Raw genomic sequence first — 22,434 nt, 5'->3', positions numbered from 1 at the left:
AATATACCGACGACGGATAGTGCGCTGATTAAATAAAGCACAAAACTGACAGCAAGGTACATCGTGGTCAGGGCCTAGACAAGGAATACAGTACGAATGAAAATCTTTATGAGGTATTTGTTTCCACAAGTAATGCAATTATTAACTTTTATTGACATCGGTAAGGAGTTTCCCCAACAGGGTGGTTAGCTTTACTTGAAGACTTCGGTTCTAAAACTCGAAAACGAAAATTTCAGGAGTCGGCCGACCGGCACTTGCGAACTGCTTCTGCACGGCAAGAAACAGTGATGTAATGGCGTCGGCTACATGTTTTATACCCCTGATGACCTGACGTCATGTAAGAAGGGACAGCAACCGACGCAGGACCCAAGACTTTGTTAATCAGGCCGACTGAGGGCTACCTGCAAGCAGATAACCCAAATGTAATGACTGCAACAGTGAAACATGAAGAACATCACAAAACACATATACATAGGTGAAACTGACATCATATTACAATACACTACAAATACATAAATTAATACAAATATATGATGTAAAAGTGGAACCAAAGCACACTAAGTATCTCCTTGGGTGATGGCTGTCATCAGGTATTCCTGCCCCTGATTCCCCATCTAACTGGAGAATCCATCACTATTAGCCTATCCTCCTGAGAAAGCCAGATTCCTTTTAGGGGTGTCCCAATAAAAAATACCACAACAAAAGGCATTCAGACTTTCCAGGAAGCTAAAGCTGTGTAGTTCTGTCCCTGATGAGAGATATTGCTGCCAGGTACTTTGTTAGGGTAGGAATACAGTCTCTTGTCAAAACATGATAAATATTCCAAGACTGCTGCAACTGGAGTGGAAAATGAGTTCTATTCATGATAAACTGCCGAGATGAAAACCTTGCCCATTTACTTTCTACACATTCATCTAGAAGAAGGGGGGGGGGGAGAAGAAGCAGCTAAAGAAGGAAAAGAAGCAGGAGGAGGAGAAGGAGCAGACATTTGTGAATGAAGTCCAGTCATGCTGTACAGCTGGCTGGGCAAGACACAGTGTCCAAGAAGGAACCTCTGAAAGTCAGTGTTAGTGAAGGCTCTATAGGGACATTCATAGCATTCAGTGAGATCCAAAGAAACAAGAAGAAATGAAGTGGAGACACCTCTACCTAAATCAGGGATTCTCAAGTGGTCAATTAAAGTAAAGAATAACTGATTCCTGACAACCTGAGATGGACTACCAATACTGTTGTACATTTGGTGATCACCATGAGAACTATGGTGACATGAAATGAGGGGCCCTGAACTGAAAATGTCTGCCTCTCAACATGAAGGACAAGGACCTCTTAAACACTTTGGCTATTCTGATGTGTAAGTATGCATCCCCAGAGAGCCAAACAGCACATCCAGTCCCCCTCCATCAGGCAAGATGGTTGTGCTGCATGCACACTTAACAATCTGGAACATTATTTTATTTTTTTAATATTTTTTTTGTAAAGAACTGAGAGAGACCACTGAAGTCCTAGAACAAAAAAAAAACAAATAGTACACAGACTCTTTCTGGTTTGATGGGAACTCTTGGACCACTTTTTTTTTTTGGTTGACCCTTTCTTATAGGGCAGGCAGTCTGGAGGGGGATGAGAATGAGACAGAGGAAGAGAGAAAGGGTATGATGCACCCTGTGGGTTTGACTTTTTACTCACATATGCTGTGCAATTGTCTTTCTTGCAGGAAAGTGTATGGACACACGACCACAGACTCCACAATGTGATAGTCTGGCATGTCCCCAAGGGATCTGCTGCTGGCTTCCAGAGGGAGGGCTGCAGAAACTCTAATTCTGCTGACTACCTGTGTTATGAAGGTGGCATCCATACTGGAAACCTCCATGCCCACAATGGCCTCTTACAGAACACATTCCAAAATCTTGCTGCTTGCTCTTCTTAAATCGTAACTTATTGGCACTCTTTTGATTCTAGAAAAATGCCCTGAGGGGTGGAGAACTTGATGCCAATAGATGTGACAGTCTTACCCCTCTTTCTTGCACTTCTATAGCTTCATTTAACTTTGGAACCAAACAATTTGGTCCCTTCCAATGAGGCATTAGCAAAGAATGCTCTGACATTTTCAATAAAGTCACAATGCCTGCACTAGGCATGGCTAGGAATAGTCATGTCTATCCTAGCTGATCAGCCTCCTCCATTAATGGCATTATGGGCTAGTGGCATGGACAGGATGGAAATTATGGGCATACCTGTTGGGATTCTAACTTCCTTTGGAGATCTCTGCGTGGCATCTTTCTTAATGTGTACTACATCTTACCTGTCAACACATGCAGAAAACTAATCTCAGGAGTCTCATACTTGAGTTCTCCAATACGGAAGGTACTAGACACATAAATGTACTTACCAAAGCAGTCTAAAGCTCTGGATTCTTCATCCAACAGATGGACAGAAGGACTCAAATAAGGGGGCTTTTTAGTTTCCTCATCCAGTAGATGGACAGCAGGACTCAAATAAAAGGGTTCTCTCTTGGGGGCCACTGCCACAACTACAGTCAATCAGCAGAGGCTGGATGATCTCATCCAGTCTCCCTGTTATAGGAGCTATCATATATTGCTCCTGCCAACCCCTCTGCTTGACAAGTGAAACCATTTTATTGGCCAAGCAGACTAGAAATTTCTTCCAATAGGGTCAACATGTCAAGTCCCTTATGCCTCAAACTTTCAAGGATCAAGGACTTACCTGAAACTGGGGTTTTCAATGGAGATGCTAAGGTACCCACCCTGTCATCAATCCCAATATCCAGAGTGGGAAACTCCATTGGGAAATCCAAGTGCTTCCTTTTGTAGTGCTTCATCCCGGAACCTACCCAGATGGGAGCTGTCCCAGCAGGAGGAAAATAGTCTATGTCTGACACCCTATGCCTCTCTCTGCAACAACCACCTACTCTCGCACCCTTCTGCAAGAAGATGAATAAGATACAAAAGCAGGATGTTTGAGAGTCCAGGGCCAAGACCAATACTGCTGCGAGTCCTGGGACTGGACAGAGTGCTCTGTCTTCATAGACATCAATGCTACAAGTATCAAACAGTTTTGAAATAAGTCATCTGTGGAGATGGGTCAGTGCTTAGCTCATGACCGCATCACTTATCACCAAGGACATCAGCATGGGTTGCTTTTGGCCTTAAGCATCAAACACTACGGTCATTATCATCCTAAACAGCACAGAGGGTCTCAGCACTATGGTCAATACCTTTGTTTCAATCATTTCTGCTCTAGTAGCATTCTGTGCTGAACAGGCTGGCATTGAGGCTACCAAGACTGAGAAGAAAATGAAAAGATTACTGCCATTAAAACCTGCAGCTGGCTTTCAGTCTCCAGTCTACAGTCATCAATAGGGGGACAGACAGGAGGCATCCAAATCAGCAGGTGTTACAGAACTGTCTCTTGCCTCCCTGGAGACACAGTGGGGAAAAGAAGGCTCTCATTTCAATCTGTGCCTTTAATAAAACCCTCATTATCGTCTCCCAGTCTAGATTCATTGACACAAGTGGACTGCAGAGAAATAAAAAGACTGGCTGAAGTAAGTCTAGTTGAAGGTAAAAAGTTTGACAATTCCAGGTCAGGCACCAAAGAAAAATAGTTTTGTACCTACCATAAGTGTCTTCACTGCTGCAGTCATTACACTTGGGTTATCCTGCCATCAGGTGGTCCCACAGTCGGCCAGAGATCCAAAGTCTTGGTCCGGCGTCAGTTGCTGTCGCTTCTTCCCTGACGTCAGTGCGCCAGGGGTATATAAGATGCAGCCAACGCCATTTTCTTCAGTTTTTCTTGCCCCAGATGTCAGGTGCCCCCAAATAGGTAGGCAATACATATTACTAATGATACATACATAAAAAGTAAAACCAAAAACTTCAGTTACCAGCAAATACACCACATAGGTAGACATAGGTAGTATAGGGTAGAAAAGTGTAGATAAGTCCCAGCTAAGAAAGAGGGGATGGAGGGAGGGTAACCTGGACTGCAGCAGTGAAGACACTCTAACATCTACATTTATGGTAGGTACAAAACTGTACTATGTTCATCGTTTTTCACTGCTGCAGTCATTACACTTGGGTTGAATCCCAAAGCTGAGGTTGGGTGGCTGGTTCTAGAGAGGATTTGGGGTGGCTATGAGGTCCTGCAGCACTGCAGTGGCAAAGCCAGCTCTGGATCTAGAATAAAGAGGCAAGTGATAAGTGAGGCATTCCTTTTAGCCAACAATTCAACCTGAAAGAGTTGAAGGAGAAAAGAGCAATGAACTAGCTAAACAGCACAGTAATTGCAAATGCTTTGACTCTACCATGGGGGCAATGATGCAATTCTACACAAAATGGACAAGTTATGGCACAACAAAAGGCAAATCCAAATCAGCAACTCCTGAAACAACGTGCGTTACTTAATAAAACACGCTATAATAGAAGCCAACAATTGTTTTATTAAAAACAAAAAAATACGGTTTTCAAATCCAAATCAGCAACTCCTGAAACAATGTGAGTTACTTAATAAAACATGCTATAATAGAAGCCAACAATTGTTTTATTAAAAACAAAATCACCCTTCTTCATTTTCCATTTATAATAAATTCTGGAGCCAGTTTTTCTAACATTTATTACTGTAAACATACTCTCAGCTTCCCTTAAAAACAATGTTTTTCTATACCACCTCCACAGCACAGTCTTTCTAGGTACTTGTAGACATTGACATTTACAGTGTAAATTGTCCACACAAACAACACAATTGTTAATGTACTTTATTTCTTTGACAAACATTTCTAATATGTTCTTCAGTTCTTTTTTTAAAAAGGTCCAGCAGTCTCGCTATCACAGAAGAAATTAGAACACAAACATACTCTAAAATAAGTAACTCAAGATTTGCTGAAATTCAAACAAAACTTACAGCATCGCTTGCCTGTTTGACATAATTAACAGTGATTATAATGATCACATAAACAAGTCTTCTGGGTTTCATTACATATTAACTTTGGCCTTAGTTTGTCATATTAGACACCAAGACGTACCTTGACAGTTTCCCCTACTGAAAAACTTGGAAATATATTCCACTAAATCTTCCAATTAGTGTATCACTTTTTAAAATATAACAGTGTTCATTAAACACTTGCATTGCATGCAGCACTGAGATTATGCTCCAATATTACCATAAACTAGGTAACACCTTCCCTAGAGCAAGACCAGATTGCAACAGTGTTTGGGGGGTGCTTAACGGCTATTACTCACTATTACTCACCCCCCCCCAAGCACTGTTAAGATTGCATCCTGCTCTAAAGATGAACAGTGGACAATGTCAGAAGGAAAGCAGCTTGGTTTCTGCCTGATCACCATGCTGCTCAACTGTCCTTGAGTTTGTCTCATATTTTTGTTCTGTCCGTCATAATTTTTTTTTATTTATTCTCTGGAAGCCAATTATTAGAATTTCATAATTCTTAATATTCACAAAATACATACGGATACAAAACCTGTAGATCTATTAACAATTGTAGCGAATAAGTACAACATTTAAAAACTGCCCCTGATTTTAATTCTTTGCCACCTGCCTTATTTTGGACATGTCCAGAATTCTTATGCAAAGAAGACAAGAGATATGATGCTGTCTGACAGTACCAAGTACTTTAGAAAAGCACTTTGCACACCTACGCTTTTTTTCCGTAAATTGGTATTATAAGGAGCAGATAAAGCTCCATACACTACAAAGAATTAGGAATCACCCATCATAACCTTTTATTGTTATCCATTTGAAATGTCGGAACTTGCTAGAGTGAATCCTGAAACACAGAGATAAAAACGGCCAAAAACATACTTACACATACCAAGTCTGAGATGGCCATTTCTCAGAATATTCCCTTTTCTCTGAGGTAATACAGTCTCAGAGTTGCTATATATTATACGTTCAGGGTTTTGGGAGGCTTGCATCTCACATGGGGGGGGGGGTCAAGGGGCTTCACACATTGCAAAAAAGAAGTTTAAAGAGAAGCGAGAGAGAGATCTTTGAGATTTCCTCACATTTCAATAGGGAGCACATTTTATTATGTTTGCTGTTTTACCTTCTGGCAACAGAGCACTATGTTTCTGCCTGCTTTACCTCTCACCTTTCCCCGATTATGCATCATGTTTTTGGTCTGTCCCTCATATTTTTTTTTGATTTTCTTGTGCATCACTGAAGACTGCAGTCACTCAGTAATCCCAGACATTATAGTTTCATATGTCTTATTCTACAGAAAATGCATATTAATGAAAAGCCTGTTGCTCTATTACATGAATTATGGAAATATTTAAAAACTGTCCCCAATTTCGATTGTTATTTTTAAGCAAAGAAGTTCAGAGATATGTTGCTTCATTAAAGCACTCTGTGTACCTACACTTTCTCCTTTTTTCAGCAACTGGTAGTAAAGAACAGGTAGCACATAGGGACAACAGGTAGTGTTGTTGCCTCATAGTAATGGGTTCTCTGGTTTGACTCTTGCTAGTGTGTCTTTTTGTGTTGCCTGCGTGCCCTCCTTCCATGTGCTCTGGTGGGTTTCCTCCAAGCACTCCACTTTCCTCCCACATTCTAAAGACATACATTAGGTGCACTAGAACTTTAATCTGACCATAGGTATGAGTGCATGTGTGACACAGAAGGAAAACTTGACAACCTACTTCTATCCCCCCCCCCCCTCTTTGCCTTGAAAACTCTGCAGGTAGGGGTAGATGTCTACGTTCACTCTAGGAGTCAATTCCGACTCATAAGACAGTAAGTGAATACATGCAGCAGATAAAGCTCCATGCAAGGCAAATTAGTTTGATAGGGTCTCCAATCAGAACCCTCCATTATCTGTTATTGAGTCACCTATCAAGCTTCTCTATTAAGGTGAATTTCTCAACATGCATGTCTCAAACACATAAGCTGGTTATGATCAGAGACCAATCATAATCTTCTGTGTAGTGTACAGAGCTCCACAATTACACACCAAAAAAATAGGAAAAAAGAAACTCGCTAAACACCTTTTTGACATCAGAAATGTGCTTAGCAAGGTCTTAAGTGTTGTTGCGATCACTTATCATGTTGGCACAACATACACCGCAGCCAGTAAAGAACAGAGATAGAAGGCAAAACAGCTTTAGAAGTGGTTAAATACTTCACTCTGCCACACTGGCAAACAAAACATGTGACAGAATGAAGCGTTTAACGGTTTCTAAAGCAGTTCAATCTTCAGTGGGATTCTTTACTTTTGCCTGCTGTACGACAGTGCTAAAATGTTTAACTGGCTTTCAATGGCTTAAAAAATGGTAAAACACTTTTGATAAGTACGTTTCTTTTCTTTTTTTCTGCAACTGGTAATACGTGGAGTAAAGTTCCATGCAGTACAAGGAATTATGATTGGGTCTAACTAATCATAATCTTTATTACATTTCCTCAACATGAATGCCAAGATTCACCCCTTGAGCTTCACTTTCAAGGTGAATTTCTTAGCAGAAATGTCTCAAAAAACATAATAAACTGTGATCAGAGACCCAATCATAACCCCATAATGAGCATATTTCATAACAAATTAATATTTATTCCATCTCCCCTTTTTGTGTAATCTCAACAAATCCTCTCTGTGTGATCCCCTTAAATAAACAAACAAAATAAAAATAAAATTAAGAGTCTTCTGTTTATATCAAAAAAACACTGATGGTGGTAACTGCAACACTTTCTAGAAAAGATTTGGTTAGGTATAAGAACAGAACCTGCTGTCAGCAATCTACTCAAAGTTTGGCCTCAGCAAACTGGACATAAATTTGACTGATTTTAGAGGAAGAAAATGCCCATGGAGGTGGTTTCTTTCTAAAGCAAAGTGTGGTGACCCTGATAAGTAGGTGGGCATAAGCCATTGCATGAGGGTAAGAGCTTTAAAGCCCGCCAAGAAAAAGACATTTCTCAACGTCTTCCGATCAGGCATTTCACCAAATGTTTTGAGAAACATTCAACTAATCAACCTAGATCTTTATATTGTATTTAGAACTCAACTATCTTCCTTTTTTGCATTAATAATGTTCATATGTCTATTGAAAATGGACATGTATCCAGTCGGACTCTCCCGGTTAACAAATGTAAAATAAATAAATAAAAATAAATTTTATTCTCATTTGAGGTAATTACGTTTTACGTTTTCTGTACTACTGATCTGTACAGCTTACTGTAGTAATTAAATTGCATATCAGTCCAGAAAGAAGAAATTTCTCTTCTGCTCCTAGTCATACATTTTTTAAACTAATATAATAAAGAAACTATTAAAAAGGGAAAAGCAAAGTAAAGGCCACTTAAGAGGGGGAAGACGTGATGAACCAAAAAGAGGTAGTCTTAGAACAAATACAACATTAATTACAGTAAACTTGGGAATAACCAAATGAAAACAAGGGGAGGTTAAAAAAGCAAAACACAGAAAAATGAGAACATGCTAAGATGTACAATACCTCTACCAATAGCAATGAGATGTAGAATACTTAGAAACTCTACAGAAATAGACAGGAAACCAATAAAAGTCACCATTGAGCACCCTATTCAACCACAGCCTAAGCACAGGCTTCATTTCAGCAGACTAGAGCACTGCCATTGTCATCCCCTTACACAAAGGTGGTGCCACTACTGACCCTGGAAACTATGACAAGTCTGATCTGCAAAGCCATGGAGCGTATTATTATGGGTCTCATAAACAAGGACATAAGCAATCTCCAAGCACTTGACCCCACCCAGTTCGGACTTGTCAAGGGCAGATCTTGCCTGTTGAACTTGGTGGACTTCTTTGAGACTGTTACCAAAGCCCTGGATGAGGGAAAGTCGGTGCATACAGCTTACCTTGGTTTGGCCAAGGCCTTTGACACAACCCCCACTAAGGCATCATTGCAAAGTTAACACAACTTGATGTAAATCATTATCTCATCAGGTGGGTGGCCAACTGACTCAGGGACAGGACCCTCAAAGTCAAAATAGGCACCTCCACCTCCAATAGCAGACCTATCACTAGTGGAGTTCCCCAGGGATCTGTCTTTGGGACCCCTACTGTTTGCCTGGACCTCTGAGAAGTAGATGCCAAAGACAAAAGGCCTGTGGCTGACGAAGTTTGTCGACTACTGTAAATTGGGTGCGGTCACAGTCTCCCCAAATTATGTTAACATACTGCAAGAGGGTCTCACAGCAACTAATGACTGCTGCCAAAGTCATGACCTCAAGCTAAACGCAAAAAAATGCATCATCATACCATTTGGCAAAAAATCACAGCCCCTACTAAATTCCACATCAATGGCAACCCCTTAAGCACACAACCTGTGGTGAGAAACCTGGGCACTCATGTTGATAACAACCTTACATTCAACCATAGTTTAGCGGCAGTGGTCAGAAAAGCCTTTTACTTGGTTCATCTCATAAGCAAAGGGACTGCATCCAGAAAAAAAGGAGGTTATTACCTCTCTATACAACTCCCTCATTAGAACAACAATTGAGTATAACACCCTGTTTGGTATGTACCTCTCCAAACATTTGCACCAACTGAAAAGGCACTGAAATACCTCACAAAGAGAATTCATGGCCTCCAACACCTGTCCCATGCAGACAGGCTCAAATCACTATCACTCTATCCTGTATCATACAGATTGCTCAGGGGTGATCTGTGTCTCGCCTACAAGGCAATCTCGGATCCTGCCCTACTAGAGATGCTCCATATCAGCAAGTCTAACTCCTCATGCATTACCCAACTCGAAAGGCCTGAATCCAATATGAGACATCAACTAAAACCTGCTGGACAGACAAGTTTGTCTCCCACAGGCTGCCCTGTCTCTGGAATACACTTCCCATACATGTTAAACAGAGCATCTCTTTGACCCTCTTCAAGCGCAATCTTGATGAGTAGTTGGGAAACCACAAATCTGTCCCGGGGGTTCTACCTGTTGTTGCTCATTGACAGGGGTGACAGGTGCTGAATGGAGGTTTCTTTTTGGGGATAAACTTTTGGCTAGGCTTGTAAGGGCATTCCAGCCTTGTTTTGTAGGCTTGTAAGGGCCCCAGGGCCATTAGCCTAGTCACCTCATATGATGCTACAGAATATAAAGTTTACTATAACAAAGGAGAAACGTGGCACTAATGGAAAAAGGAACAAAATTAAACACGGGGAGGAGCAAAGAAAGAAAAGAATGGAAAAATAAGATATGAAAGTCAGAAAAAGAATCAGAGGCAAGGGAAGAGAAGCAGACAGAACAGAGACAGAGCAGGAAAAGGATCACATTCCCATGCAATATGAGAGCAGGCAAGATAGTGAATTATTTCAACAAACAAGGGATGAGTGCCTGAAAACAGAAAATAGTTAGCGAGACAGTACTACACTGGGAAATAACAACTCAAACCATACCTCTCAACTGTACATATTTTCGCAGAATGTCCAAATTTTTGCCTTAAATTTTTAGATTTTTTTTTCATAAAACTGTGTTTTTCTGCAAACTCAGTAGCAAATCAGTAAAGATTGAAGTCAGAAAATAATGCCAGACATTTGTGTTTCAGACTTCATTCTCCTCAGAAAATCCATGCAAGTGCAAAACCTGCTATTTCTATCAACTTTCTAAGTTTTTAAGAGCAATATTTAAAAAATTGTCTGTATTTCTAGCCCTTTGTCCAGATTTTCTGCTCTAAGAGACTGATAGATATGACAAAAATTAGAAGCGCAAGACAAGTGGCAGCTAAGATAAGAGGAAGGGGAGACAAAACTGACTTTCAGTAAGAGGAAAATAGATGTTTACAAACTCGAATGATCAAGACATAAGCATCACAGTACAAGAATGACTAAACCTCATCAATCAAGAATAGTGAGCAAAAGGCTGGCCATGTGATTTCTGACATTTTTTTTGTTCTCTTCACTGCTTTAAAAAACAAGCCAGTAACTGCTACCAACCAGAGTTGTAGGTGTTTATTTTCAGTACCCACTCACCATATGGCTTCATATTCAGTACTCATCTACAAAAGGCTACAATTGCAATATCAGTAGCACAACAGGCAGCGCACTAGCCTTCGATGCTGGAAGACCACAAGACTGAGTTCTATTCCCACTGCAGTTGCATGGATGCTGACACTACAGTGCAACATGACTGACTGTTGTCCTTCAGATGAGATGTTAAACCAAGGTCCCTTCTGATCGATTTGGTAGTATCTCAGGTGAATGTAAAAAAGAGTAGGGGAAGTTACCCAATGCCCTAGCCAAGTTTCCCGTAGCAGAAGAAATACCACCCTAGGTCTGCCCTGAAAAGAGGCCACTAGCCTAGTCCAACTAAACCGCTCAACAAAGGATGGAAGTAATGGCCTATGACATTAGGCCATATGATAAAACGGGCATTTCATTTTCAGATACCTAAATGACCCAATGTTAGACATGGACACCTATTACAACTCTGCCTACTAATCTCCCACAGATATATTAGTTTTCCATAGTGCCTCTCTTGTGCATTTCCAAACAGATATTCTGTATGTTACCAAAAACTCTAAGTGTCAGTTACATTCCTCTGGAATACTCTCACTTAAAGTGTTCTGGATCTGATTCAGATTTATTTTTATTTTAAGTCTGTTACGGCCATTAGCTGTATAAGTGTGTGTAGATAAATGTTCTTTAGTGTAATTTAGCAGCTATTCCAGTGTTTTTATTGGTCTGTGACCCTGTCTCTTTTTTTCCTTGCCTGGCTTTGCATGCAGATGTCAATGTAGGCTTCTAAGCTCTAATGGGGTTCACCATGGCTTCCAGTTGTTTATGGTACATATGGTGACCTCAAGAGGTGTAGTGAGTTAGGCTAAAGTTTTATGTCGAGTCTTTATACAGATTGCTGCACACACTAGGAGAAAGATTATTTTTATACCGACAACGATAGCAGCAGCAGGGAAAATTAAGATTTTTGAAGAGCAGCACTCTAGGCCTCCACCTTATCTCACCGTTCACCACTTAGGAACTCATGGAAGACAAGTCAAATTAAATTAAATGAAATTACACATTCAATGTCAATTTGCCTTACAGAAGTAGTCAAAGTTACTCAAACATTTGTGCTCACTATGTCTGACGCACAGGAGTTAAATTACTTTACTGCTGTTACTGCAAAGGTCCAAAAGACCAAGTATTGTAGGGCTTCCATTCTTGAAAACTACATTTTTTTTTTTTTTTTTTTTTTTTTTTTTTACAGACCATTTCTAATTTCTCAACCCTTCCTCTCTGCACTCAGTATAAAAGGGGAGTTATTACTTTGCAAGTTAATTACATAGTTTTAGCTTCTATCACTCATTGGCAGTGCACTACCGTCAAATGATAGCTGGACAGTCAACATTGCTTACAACTGCGCTTCTATTTTCTGTGGCGTTTTACCAGAAACGGTTTTAAAATCTAACCTCATGGTTTCCTGTCCTGATTTCTCAGTTCCTGAGCAAATTGTAACATATTTCCTGCCTTAAGTACACCATACAGTAGCCAAGAACTATGTAAACAGTAACACACAACTGTAAAATAATAATGAAAGCAAATAACATGTCACCACAACTTCTGACTTAAAATTCACTTTTAAGTAATTCATAAGACAGTGATAACATTAAGACATGCAAAAGACTGGTTGTGATACAAACTTAAAAAATATGAAGGCTGATTCCACAATTATTCTTTTATCATTAATAAACCTGTCAACGTTCAAATATCAGAATACAAAACCTTGATCTGTATGCACTGTAAAAGTAGTGGGACCTGACCAAGCACCTTCTGGCTGCCATCTAATGTACTACGGTGCAATATGTAATAATACTTCAATACAGTTGCTGCACTGACAAAACCTTTATGCATTTATTTTCCTGCTTTGTGTTTTTTTTTCCAACAAAACATTTCATATCCGTCTCTAGATCCAACAGGAACTCTCCAGTTTTCCACTGTCCTCTGAGCATGTGTAAGAAATGAGGGAGGAAGGGTGAAGAAGGGAATGCCCTGTCCCATGTAGGTCCACTGTTTTAAGGAAAGGAAAGGTGATTCACTAGAGTGACTTAACTCATTCCCTCCAGTACAGCTCTTTTGAGTGGGTACCTTTAACTCCCAGTGGGTGTGGCTTGAGCCTTTAAAAAAATTAAGTTATTGCCTTACAGGTTTAACAAATACTAATTGACAGAGGTCAAACATCAATACATAGGATTATAGAAGGCTACTAGGCTAATGTCCCTAGGGCCCTTACAAGCCTAGCCAAGTTTTACCATTATTTCCACAATCAGCACCTATAACCCTTGGTCAAGAGAGGCATAGGTGGAACCCCTAGAGTGAACTTACTGTTAGCCATCATATCATCCAGATTTCGTTTGAAGAGGTCCAATGAGGTGCTCTGCTTAACATGAAGTGGGAGTCTGTTTCAAAGGTGTGGTAACCTCTGGGAGACAAATCTGTCCCCCAACAGGTTCTATTAATGACACATACCAGGTTAAGGCCATTAGAGTGAGTAGCCCGTGTACCATTTGACTTACGGATATGCAGCATTTCCAATAAAGCAGGGTCAAAGATTGCCTTATATGCAAGGCAGAGATCACCTCTGAGCAGTCTGTATGAAACAGAATAAAGTGACAGCGATTTCAGTTGGTCCTCATAGGACAGATGCTGAAGACCTTGTTTTCCTTGTGAGGAACCTTTGTGGTCTCTTCAATTTCTGCAGGTGCTTGGAAAGGTACATACCAAAAGGGGTACTGCAATTATTAGCCTAAAAAGGGAAGAGTACAAGGAGGTTATAACTTCTTTTTTTCTGGAGGCAACGACCTTACTTATGAGATGAGCAATATAGAATGCCCTTCTTACCACTGTGGAGACATGGTGATCAAAGGTAAGGTTTCTGTCAACCTGTGTGCTGAGGTCTGTCACCACTGAGTGAGTACTTAGGGTACTTAAAGGGATGGTAATACATTTTTTTGCATTGATGCAGAAACACAGCTATGCACAACTCAGGTAAACCAAGAGCAACAAACAGCCAAAAAATGTATAAACACAGTCCACAAAAGCATTGCACTAGGAACGACGCAGGCAGGTAAAATCTGTTGTAATTTTTTCTACAAATAAACAAGGATAAACGCTTTCACAAAAATAAAAACTCTGCTTCATCAGATTCACCACAACAGAAGCAGCTTAAATACTACATACCCACCAATCATGGGCTAATTTGACTCACATACCATTTTTCATTTAAAAGTTACAAGTACATACAACCAAAGACATATTGTAAAAAAAATTCATATAAAGCAAAGGCATTTAAAATATTCACCTAAGCAACCTGCATTTACTTAGTGCACAGTGTTGCATGCTCTTCATTCTACGTGGGGAAGAGCAATCGGAAGTTTAAGGAGCGTATAAGGGAACAACTTTATTCCATTAATATCAAGTACATGTCAAATGTTCTAGTGAAACATGTAGTGGAGAAGGGAGCTGAGCATAAGTTCAAGTTTAGAGTTATTGATAGGGTTTCTGAAACCCTGAAAATGGGTGACATCAAGAATCGTACAGAGACTGTGGAACTTGAGTGGATTGTTAGGATGCAAGCGCACAAAAGGTTGGGATTAAATAAGAATGTCCTTCTTAAACCTGTATTGAAAGCATGCAGATTGTTTATGTGAATATTTTACATGCCTTTGTTATATATGAATGCTTTTTACAATACGTCTTTGGTTGTATGTAATGAAAAAGGGTGAGTGAGTCAATTCATGAATGGTGGGGTATGTAGTATTTAAGCTGCTTCTGTTGTGAATATGGTGGATCTGATGAAGCAGAGTTTTTTATTTTCTGTGAAAGTGCTTATCCTTGTTTATTTGTGGAATAAATTACAACAGATTTTACCTGCATGCGTCGTTCCTAGTGCAATGCTTTTGTGGACTGTGTTTATACATTTTTTGCATGGAGTTTAAGGTCATAACTTTGGCACTGGTCATTTGTTTGTGTAAGACCCTCTTGTAGGATGCTGACATCATTTGGAGATTCTATGACCACTCCCAGTTTTCAGTCATCAGCAAACTTTGTCAGCGATAGACCTTTAGTTTTAGTTTGTACTTCAGAGAAATAGATTCCAAACAGTAGAGATTCCCAGGAATGATCCCCTGTTGGAGGTGGATTCTCCTATTTTGACTATAGGAGTTCTATCAGTGAGACAGTTATCAACCCATCTAATGATGTATGGGTTGACACCTAGCAGGGCGAGTTTGTAAACTATGCCTGAGTGGGGGACAGTGTCAAAAGCTTTGGCTAAGTTAAAGTAGGCTGTGTGCACAGATTTCCCCTCATCAAGGGCCTAGGTGACTGTCTCAAAGAAGTCCACCAGGTTTAACAAGCATGATCTCCCTTTGACAACTCTAAATTGAGTAGGGTCACGTGTTTGCAGGTTGCCAATGTCTTTTTTGGTAAGGTCCATGACGATTCTCTCCATGGCCTTACAGATAAGGCTAGTCAGGTTAACAGGTTTACAGTTCCTGGGGACAGTGGAAGCACCACCTTTGTGCAAGGGGATGACTGTGGCCTTTTTCCATTCAACTGTGATGGCGTCAGTGCTTATACTATTGAGTACCCAATGGCACTGCTAATTCTTGTTTGAACCCATGTAGGACGCAGCCTGGGATGTTATCAGGTCCCAGAGATGCTGTGTTTCTGACCTTAGAGAGGGCATTCACGCCCTGCTCTTTAGAGATACAGGATAGAGGACAGGTCAGGCGGTAGGGATGTATTGGGTTAAGTGTGGTGATGTATTGGGGTAAGTGTGGTGAGGAAGGGGGAGTGACGTTTTCAAAGAACCGGTCAGCTAACAGGTTAGCAATGTCCACAGGCTTGTTATATGTGGTATCATTAACTACTAGTTCAGCACAAATCTCAGCCTTTCCTTTCAGGTTACAGATGTACCTAAAGAATGCCTTATGGTTGTCCTTAGTTGGTTGAAGAAACCAATTTGGATTTGTAGTTAGTTTTGGAGGACTTCACAAGGAGTCTTATTTGCTTGTTTAAGCTGAGGAGGGAGTATTTCCAGTTTGCAGCACACTCCCTTTTACTCTTAAGACAGCAATTTCTTCCTCTTATTGTAAAGCCTGTTAATGGCAGTTTTCCACCAGAGAGGTTTGCTCTTCCTCGAGAAGCTTGTTTTGGTCCCATCAGGTAAGGCCGCATCAATGCAGTTGTTTGTATAAAGCATTTGTGTATAACTCGGCATAGTTGCCAGTTCCATCTGAGGGAGGAGGTGCAGTGAAGCTATTCATACCATGCCATAAGAGATCATAATCTGTTTTAGACAAGTTTTGTAGTTTAGTTTATGCTATTGGGGTCAGGGGTGAATGAGGCTGATCTGTGGTCAAATCTCACCAGGAAAGACCTCACAATGGGGTTACTACAGTGGTCCCCCATATTGGTAAGCACCAGATATAGGATGTTGGCACCCCTAGTAGGGGTGTCACCTAGCTAGTCAAGGGCACTGGAGTTAATGAAGTCAAGGAACCTTTTTGCAAGTAGGTTTCTGCAGGAGTCATTTCCCCAGTCAATGGATAGGTAGTTAAAGTTGCCTAAAACCATGGTGTTCAGTACCTTGATAGACTCAAGTAGATTCAAATAGGCAGCGTGGGTGCACTGATTCATGAAGGGGTTCATGTAGCTGGCAATGACTTGAACAGGTGACCTACCAACAGTTAATTGTACCTGAAGTATCTCCAAGAATCGTGCTAACTAATCTGGAGGTGTATTTATATTTAATGAATATTGATTTACCACTTCCTTTAGTTTTCACACCTTCAGTTTGTGATCTGAACGTGTGGAAGGAGCTGTAGCCCGATATGGCTGGGGTGCACTCCACATCCTTGAACCAGGTCTCAGTGACTGCACAAATGTCTATGTCTTTCAAGGTGAGGACTGCTTCCAGTGAATAAAGTTTTGTGTCAAGACTCCTAGCGTTTTAGCAGCAAAACCTTGACATTGTACTTAGATGGAATTCTTACACTGGGAATTTTATCCTTGAGACTCTGACTAAATAAAGGCACTATGGGGTGGCAAGAGCCTTGGCCAGTAGCCGAAATCCCAGAGGTGACAGATGAAGACCACCTTTGTCAAAGCATTCAGGTCTGTCAATCATGTCATCCCAGGCAGAAAGATACTGTACCCCCTTGAAATGACACCAGAAACTAAGCCAATTATTGAAGTCATTCATTTTCTGTTTGTATTAAAGCATCATTCTAGGTGATGGTAAAATGCTGCTTAAGGTTAGGGACATACCAGCCTGAGACACATAGTCCGAGAGCTCAATAATGTCTCTCTTCATATAGTCCAGAAAGGTACATTTCAAGTTGTTCACACCAACATGGACTATGACAGAGTCGTAACAGTACCTGTTGTTGAGAAACTTGAGTGCATGTGTGATATAGCGGATCCTAGCACCTGACAGACAGCAGACCATGACCTTATCCAGCCTGGTGAGAGGGGCATCTGTGTGTCTCACGATGGAATCACCTATGACTGATATGTTTGGTTTTGTGTTTTGCCTTAAGAGCTTGACAGGTGAGACACTGGTATGCGAGCTATTATGTGTACTGTGTTCTGCAGAGGAAGTATTATGTGTAGTGTGCTTGTATTTGTGTTTGCGAGGTCTGTGGTGTTTAGGTATGTTTCTGGTGGGGACCTCCACATACGTAAGGATGTGGGTTTGGGTGGAGTAGGAAGAGAGATGTGCATACTAACGACCCACTCATTGTCATATGTACTGACTGGTGTGTGAGAGAGCACAGACTCAAAGTTCTTAATATAGTTGCATCTCTCACATGTTGAGTCTGTGTGGTCTATGAGCAGAGGGTTGTCAGTGAACATGAGGCAGCTACTACACTGTCTCAGGATGCCCATGTCAATCAAGCTGGCTGGAGAAACTGTGGGTAATTGTACATCCACAGTGTTGGGTAAATTTATAAGGTCAGGAAGACAAGTAGTACTTAGGAATTGCTATTGGGTGACAGGTGTGTTGAAACCTCTGACACTAGGCTTAGTGTTCTACCTGACAGTACAGCTGAGCCGCAAAAAACTCTGGAGGACCACAAGCAAAGTGCTAATGGAAAATTTAACAGCAAAAGGTTTGCTACTATAACCACCAACGATAACCACCACTACACGGCAGTGCAAGATGATGCACTACACGCAAGAAGTGCAGACGTGTGCATGACTTATATAAAACAAGAAATAACCCTTTCACATGACCCTACTCGATTTAGAGTTGTCAAAGGGAGATCATGCTTGTTAAACCTGGTGGACTTCTTTGAGACAGTCACCAAGGCCCTTGATGAGGGGAAATCTGTGCAGTCAAACTAGCAAATAAGGATGGAAATAACTCTTTTTAACTCAAACTAGCAAATAAGGACACACTCTCTGACTCCAAGTCCAATCACCCTCAATTAGATGGGACCCAGACAGCACTCTACTCCTATAAGGGTGCAGAAAGGCGTTCTCCAACAAGAATGGCTTGAATGTGATGCTCAGAGATGAAAAAGCAGTCCCAGAGACAGCAAGCCTGGAAGTGGGCTATGCTACAGCTGAACTAGTACAGTATGCACTAAAATGTGGCCAAAAACAGTTCCGACAATTCAAACAGACAGTAGAATGCAAATACTAAGAGTGCAATACAAGAGCAGAAACAGGCACTTATAGTTAGTTGAAAGTTGGAAGCAATGGATGCCTCAGATCTCAGTATCTTAGTGAAGAGTTGGTTTTAGTGCTCAGGTGATACAAGGCAGTCTAGATTCCATAACACTAAATCTAGCCTATGCTAAAAAGTGCAGAGGTATCTGAAATTTAAAAGTGCTTACAATCACAGTCAACAGCAAAAACAAAATGATAAAAGCAGCAATTCGGTAGAACAACGTTCTCAATGTAATCAGGCTACTAGCAAGCAGTAATAAAAGAAGTGGTATAAATGCAACTGAGTACTTAAGAAAAACAGCAAACATATTAAAGTAGGAAAAGGCACAGTATAAGTACAGTGAAACATAGTAAAAGCAGCTTAATAGAGTGTAATTTTTTTTTCCAAGGTTAAGAGGTAAGGATGTGGCCTTCACAAAATAGTCTCACAGTACTCAGTAGAAAGAGCTGATGCAATGGGACTAGGAGGAGTGTCCAATAACAAATTTATAATAAGAGGCGGGCAAAGCCAAAGCCACCAAGTTACAAGAAAATAACAACGATAGGGCGAGAGGGATGGAAAAATCAAATAGAGCCACCCAGAGTAAGTGTTCACAAGTGAAACAGAAACCAGTTTAACACACTAACAGCAACACTAAGCAAATTATTAAATATCACTGAAACAGTTACAGCAAGAGCAAAAAATACACTTGTATCAGCTTTGTATGTCAGATGGTGTTAGAAGCATTCCAAGCCAGGCAGTAAGGAAAGAGCTCTTGAATACTGAGCACAATCTTGAAAATATGTGCATCTTTTATAGTAGTAGGATGAAAGACTAATCCCCAGGCAATTCATATAAGGACACAAATAGCTATTTTTCAACTAAGCCAAATGGAATCAGTGTTTGCCATCATTTATGCTTCTAGATAAAATATCCCGATACCTTGTATGCGTCATGGTTTTGGAATTATTAATGCAAATATGAACAAATAATATTTGACGCTTAGAGGCGCAGTAGGAGTTAACTGCAGAATGCCTGGAGGCGCACTCGGTTGTAATGAGTTAATTCAAATGTGTTTACCACATGGGTGTGTTCATTACTCAAAGAAGTCTGGATTTCAAATATTTTCACTTCAAATAACAGCTTTTGAATGCAGGAAGATCCAAACAGTTGCTTCCCAGTCACATAGGTAAGACTTGCCCTCACAATCACCCCCCCCCTAAAAAAGAAAACCAAGACCCCATCTCAGTGATACAGAGTGAGCCATGACTGTAACTTAGATGACCAGAAACTGATCACTGTCTCCTTCAGCAACCGATCTACTAACGGTAGGAAGGAAAGGATTAGCATCATGACAGCTTGCTCAAAAGGAGGAAGGAATGGAGTGATTTCTGACTGCAATTAGATACTCTTCTGGTGACAGGAAACATGCTGTAATTGAAAGACAGTTTGCAGTTTTGAAGTCAGCAATACAGTATAAGGCTGGACCTGACAAACATTATGTGCAGTGATGCAAGTGATGTTAGCAGCTCAATTAGGTTATTCCAAAAAATTCTCCACATACACAACAGGGTATATGATTCTGCTGGAGGCAAAGCTTCTCATTTCCACATCCCTTCCAATATCACCTGCAGCCAAAATGGTCTCAGTCCTGGGGGATACTACTGGGACACAATGAGTTGGAGTAACTGCAGCCAAAAAATTAAAGCTTAACACTGTCACACTGTGAATCCATCTTTTAAAAATGTCTGAAAGATACTGGCACCCGTATTTCTTTGGGATTACAGTCACTGTTAATGTTTATTGTCAATTCTCTGCAGTATAATGTGACACAAACACATCACCCACTCTTCTCTGGTTATGCCGCATACAATGTTCTATGAGCAGGTCTGCACCCATCTCCAACACATGCACGACAACAGCAATTTTTAACTGTTCAAAGAACCGCAAGAAATGACATTCTGCAATGTAATCTAAGTTGCAGTCACAAGAAAAAGCAATATGTTTTCATTGGTATCTGCACGGATTACCATTAAATCAGCTGCTTGCAATATTAGCCAGTGCTTCTGTACATACCAAATTTCAAATAGGAGGAAAAATAATACATAAATATATAAATAATGTGAAGCATAACAAAATAAAACTAAGATCAACTCATAAAAAGAGTTCAGAAATGATCAGACATTTTGAATTAAAAAATGAAACAATATAATACAACAAACAGTAAAGGTACCTGCAATCTGCTGTACATTGCACATAAAAATTTAAGAAATTGAAACAGAAAACTGTTACATGCTTAAGTATTACCTATGATTACTTTTAAAAATTAACTTCTAAATTGAACTTGCACTGAAAAACAACATGAGCAGAATAAACATGCCTGAAGAGAAACAATGCAACACTTTTCCACAGAGACTACATATAACAACATACATGTCTGAAGAGAAACAATGCAACACTTTTCCACACAAAAACTACTTATAACAACATACATGCAGTAATTTTACATGTGTGACAATTGACTTGCATACTATACTGCCAGGAAACAACAGATAACTGGAAGAAGAAAAAAACACCCAGAAATAGTTCCATCTGTCCTGCAATACCACAGACTAATTCTACATGTACCAGTCAACTAAATATACCTACATTAACATCATAAGAGAGGTGTGGCAAAAAAGTCAATACTGGTACAGAAGGCAAAATTTAAGCAAAATCACAACTAAAAAATATTAATCTGGACATTATACAGCACAAGGACAGCTAGTAACAGCTGGAATTCACAAAAAAATTTTCAAAATCTATTCCAAACACTAAGATTACATTGCTCTTAATGCTTCTTTTTTCATTTTTGTAAAAGATGACCAATTTTTGTAAAATATTAACATTGGCTTTCAACTGCTTATGCTTCCCAGTGTTAAAAAATACTAAACAGTTTTTGCAATGTACTTCAAGTTGTGTGTAAATGAAACCATGGGTGTGTTTTCTCCTGCACATGATCTGCACTGTAAATTCACCATGTGATATGCCTTCCATTATTATTTGTGACTTTCTGTTAAAGGAGTATTTCTGTACGTTATGCAAGTGACTTATGAGATCGGAGGGAGTTTATGGTTAACAGATTAGTACAAGGACAGTGGCAAACTATTCTTCTTGTGTAGACCATTACACTAACAAAGCAGTTTTGTCAGGATTTAGAAGGACAGTGTCATCAGCATAAAAGAGTAAGCTGTAATCGTGGGTTATCTGTTGTTAGGCTGTTTACAAACAGTGATGGACCTATTACACCTCCAGTGTGGAAGATGCTTTGAACAAACACCATTTTCAGTGTAAGATCTTGTTTCTCTGGTTGAAAGGAAGTATTTACCATGCAATGGGACCTTCCTTAAGGCTTAACGCAAACAAAACAAGTAGAAGTGAGTGGTCCACAAGGTCAAAGGCACTTGTAAGACTGATAAAGGTCTTCATGCTGGTGACTCGATATTAGAAACATGGTATCAGCAGCACTGCAGAGGGCAGTTATGGTGCAAACCCAAGTCATGCTGGCCATAGTTCAAAAGACCACATTAGCAATTGTTTTCTATTATGTTTACTTTCTCTGTGTCTACTCAATGCATGGTAATTCAGGGATCAGTTGTTCACTTGTGCTAGAGTGAATGCAGCAACAGTTCGAAAATATTGTATACTGTTAGGGGAATTTCTTTCTAGACAGACAACATTGGAGGAGTGGGATAATACATATAAGGTTGAGGCATGCGGGCAGATGGAAGAGAGG

The 22,434-nt window shown here is 40.2% G+C and overlaps 1 protein-coding gene across 1 annotated transcript in view; it reads right to left on the bottom strand.

Moving 5' to 3' along the window:
* The window catches only part of TM7SF3 (transmembrane 7 superfamily member 3), a 559,640-nt gene that overhangs the window by 496,924 nt on the left and 40,282 nt on the right, over positions 1 to 22,434 (bottom strand). The window lies entirely within an intron of this gene.

This window comes from Protopterus annectens, chromosome 11.part0 (assembly GCF_019279795.1).
Source record: "Protopterus annectens isolate FY-2018-M chromosome 11.part0, PAN1.0, whole genome shotgun sequence".
NCBI classification, from domain to species: Eukaryota; Metazoa; Chordata; order Ceratodontiformes; family Protopteridae; genus Protopterus; species Protopterus annectens.
The sequence above is the reverse complement of the archived record's forward strand: the minus strand, read 5'-3'. Positions and strand labels throughout refer to the sequence as shown.